The sequence below is a fragment of the Leptonychotes weddellii genome, unplaced genomic scaffold (genome assembly GCF_054177405.1).
Source record: "Leptonychotes weddellii isolate Sample4059 unplaced genomic scaffold, ASM5417740v2 HiC_scaffold_1503, whole genome shotgun sequence".
NCBI lineage: Eukaryota > Metazoa > Chordata > Mammalia > Carnivora > Phocidae > Leptonychotes > Leptonychotes weddellii.
Genome location: NW_027731577.1, coordinates 1,104 through 5,293, shown reverse-complemented (window position 1 = coordinate 5,293; position 4,190 = coordinate 1,104). Strand labels below are relative to the sequence as shown.

The 4,190-nt window shown below is 41.4% G+C and overlaps 1 pseudogene; it reads left to right on the top strand.

The window, feature by feature from the left end:
* The first annotated feature begins 341 nt into the window (after positions 1 to 341).
* On the top strand, positions 342 to 3,722 carry LOC102728774 (importin subunit alpha-8 pseudogene; annotated as a pseudogene).
* Positions 3,723 to 4,190: the final 468 nt, after the last annotated feature.

The following is a 4,190-nucleotide window of genomic DNA, read 5'->3' as shown; positions in this document are numbered from 1 at the left end:
TTATGTGCAGACTAAATTTTTTATTATTTCCTATTTATAGCCAATCTCAGTTCGTGATTAGATCAACTATATTGTATATAATTGTTTCATTTGTAATCTATCTGGTTGTTTTTATAATAGAGACATAACTTCTGTGTCCTGGTGACTCATAGTACTAACACAGAAGTCACAGGAGGAAGCTCAGGCTGACCATTTGGAATTGGTCAAATCAACTGTTTTTATTGGGCACTTACATTTAGATACGCCCAGTAGACTTTTCTTAGACTTTGATGTATTTTTTCAATAGTATATTTTGAAACAAAACAAAACAAAACAAGTATCAGAACACTTGAAGTAAATGACAAATGTTTCTTAAAACTTCTGTAAATTATCTTTTTTTTTCAACTTTTGGGTTTTATAAAATTGAGCTTTTTATATATTCCAGTTCATAAAACCTTTTCCCCTTTACATGCAATCATTACTTCCCAAGAGAAAATTGACTTAAAAATAGATTTCTTCCTTGACTACGTGGAAACCCAGTTTACATAAACAATTTAGGTTCTTCTCTCTGCTTCTGGGTCTACCAGGCCCACCAGGTGAATGAAATGCAAGAACTATGGGGATTTGTAGCGGCTCAAAACTTCTGTGATGTCCAGAGCAAGCAGAATGGTGAAGTTTGAGTTTCTCTCAAGAGGTGAACCCATTTTTGGATGGGTTCTCCAGCTCCTTTCCTCCCCGGCAGTGCAGAAATATGATGTTGCAGTCTCTAGCACTGTTAAATCAGCAGGGATATCTGTAGCTAATGGTTATGCCTTTCTACTCTGCAGTTTGACTAAATGAATGGGCTGTACTGTCAGTTCTAATGACTTTGGAAAAGAGAGGCAGGCTCCTGGTCCCCTCACAAAGCATTATATGTTCAGTCTCACCATGTGAAACAAATATTTGGTCCCCGCTTCAAACCATGGCAGTGCATGCCTGCAAAATTCCAGCGAGAGCCCAAAGTGTCCCACATATTGTGGCAAATTTCCCATAATGTCCTGCAAATTGCAACAGAGTTCGTGGGAAAAGTAGGAGGAAATTATTTTCCTGCATAGGGATAGCTCATGTGGGAAGGCTACTCCACAGGTTCCCGCAAGAATGCAGAAATACATCTGGTACATTTTTGAAGCACATCATGGAATGGTTATTTTGTATCTCAATTTTACACTTTGGGGAAGTATTTGGAATGAATGAATTTCTAATAGATGGCTTTAGACTATGTGTTTGTACATTGCACCTTTTTGCTATTAAGGAAGTTGCTTCCCAAAAGAATGGTCATAGCTTCAGCCACACTTGCATATGGGTATTTCTCCAAACTGTAGGTTCTTAAAGCAATTAACATTGACATCACAAGTCGATGGCAAGCTAGTCCTAAATGCATCAGCTTTTAAAAGGGCGTTCCCCAACAGCTTAATTGGTGAAAGTATTAGTATAAATTAAAACATGTGGGGAGACAGTATGTTTACACTCTCTTCTAGGCAAGAGGAGAATAAAACGTTAGTGAATAAATGAATTTTCTATTGTCCACTGTTACCGTCCTCTTTGCTTCTTCTGTACAAGATGGAAATTAGGTTTCTAACAGCAGTTTTATTCCTATGACTCTACAGAAACTTTGTCATTCCCCGAGTAGGATGAATTTGATAAGTAGGCATTTATCCTTTTTGTGCTTGTTCCTTCTGAACAAGGGCAACTGCTCTCTACTGAACACTTTTACCCTCCCAAGCTGTGTTTGACATAATTACCGCACTGGAGCTAAGATTCATAATCTGATTGCCAATGTCAACAGAAATGAAGGCTTTCATGAAAAACAAAACCTGTTAAGTATACTCAAGGCACAGCATCAATCCCACTCATGAGTAATTAAAATACCAATTTATGATACATTTGTCTTTTACTGGTAAGTCTGGAAATCCTATGGATTTTTTTCTTCAGACATAGATGCTTGAAGGAGAATAAATTCTAAGGACAGTTACACCGCTTCAAGTTTTGGATTAGGATTTAATTCTACAAATAGCATTTTGAAGTACTTGCTATGTGTGAGAGAAACTAAAATGGACTGTTTTCTTTTCGTATTTAAGATTTCCTTAGCCCTAAGAAAAGAAGGAATTTAATAAAGTGGTTGAATTCTCTGTTGATTTTGTTTTGTTTTGTTTTGTTTTTTGTTTTTTGCTTGAATCTGGGGATTTGGTTCAAAGTTGATCCTTAAAGAAGGGAAAAAGCTACAATGTGTTGTACACTTCTTCTGTGTTAGTGGTTTTATTTGTTTATTTATTTTTCATGCACCAACCCTATGAAGTAGGTATTGTTACTTTCATTTAAAGATGAAGCTCAGATACACAGAATAACTTGCCTAAGCCTAAACGATCGTACAGTAGTAGAATGGGGTACACAGGAGAGCAAGAATGAAAAAGTACAGTGCCTGGTGGTAGAGGAAATTGTCCATGTATCAAAGAGTTTCAGCACCTTGCCAAGTTCTGTCAGTAGGAGTCTGTGTAGCACATATAGGAATAGTTTCTAAGGGTACTAAGCCAAAGAAGAAAACTGTAGGATTAGACTGGGTCAAATTCATCTACACATTTGCCTTTACCTGGGTTTTGGGATTTAATGTATTGGCTCAACCACCTGGGGATGATGTAAATATAGTAAACGGACCACTACACCCAATGGTGGTGTGGAGTCAATGGTGGTGTGGTCATTGACTCCTCAAACTTGTGCTGAAACAAGAACCCTTACCCTTCAGTGAAAGCCGTGAAGCAGATGTTGCCCGTCCTATCCCACCTCCTGCAGCACCAAGACAGCGAGGTTCTCTCGGACACCTGCTGGGCCCTGTCGTACCTCACTGATGGCTCCAACGAGCGCGTCGGCCAAGTGGTCAACGCAGGGGTCCTGCCCAGGCTGGTCCAGCTCATGAGCAGCTCGGAGCTCAATGTCTTGACCCCCTCCCTCCGCACTGTGGGGAACATCGTCACGGGAACGGATCACCAGACCCAGGTGGCCATCGACGCAGGCATGCTGCATGTGTTGCCCCAGCTCCTGATGCACCCCGAGTCCTCCATCCAGAAGGGAGCAGCTTGGGCCTTGAGCAACGTGGCTGCAGGGCCTCGCCAGCACATCCAGCGGCTGATAGCTTGTGGCATGTGGCCTCCTTTGGTGGCTCTGCTGAAAAACGGAGAATTTAAAGTCCAGAAAGTGGCCGTTTGGACCGTGGCTAACTTCACAACTGGAGGCACCATAGACCAGTTGATCCAGCTTGTCCACTCTGGCGTCCTGGAGCCACTGGTGAATCTGCTTACCGTCCAAGACACCAAAATTGTTATCATCATCCTTGATGTTATCTCTTTTATCCTCCAGGCAGCAGAGAAGCTTTCAGAGAAGGAAAACCTGTGTCTGCTGATAGAGGAAATGGGTGGCATTGATAAAATTGAGGCTTTGCAACTTCATGAGAACCCTCAGGTTGCCCTGACTGCTTTGAACATTATCGAGAACCATTTTTCTGAGGGAGAAGAAAGTGGCACAGTATTACCAGCCCTGGACCAAGATCATGAATTCTTAAACCGCTTAACAAAGCAATACCAAGGCCCCACGACTCCTAAACCAAGGAGCAAACCCTAATGGGTAACTTCTTTAAGAACCTTCTATGTCTTGGCATGGCACAGGTGTAAAGCTTTTTAAACTAAATGTTAATAAAATTTTCGACACCTTCACCTCCATCTATCAAAAAAAAAAAAAAAGTTTCTTGTCATTTGGGCCTGCCAGCATGGATACTTGGTCTATCAAGGTCAGCATGCAAGAGTTGAGGTAGACACATGTTACCTAACATACTTAACATGGTAGATAACATGATTATATACAGAAAATTAAATCTCATCACCTCTGCAGTCACAGGTCATGTCCACACTCAAGGGGCTAGATCACAGTGGGGTGAACACCAGGAGGGGACCCTGGGGACAACCCTAGAGGCCATCATTACAGGACCCATCAGGAAAAATAAAAGCCATCTAAGAACCCAAAGAAAGTTAACTAAAATAACTGTTCCCTCCTTCCCCCTGCCCCTATATTACTCTGGTTCAGTTTGCCTGAAGGCAGGAATCGGTGCTAAGAGGTGAGGAGAAAGGCTACAAATACCTTGAAGTGCTTTTAAATTGGCTACTGCCAGTGACTTTGTCTTGAAG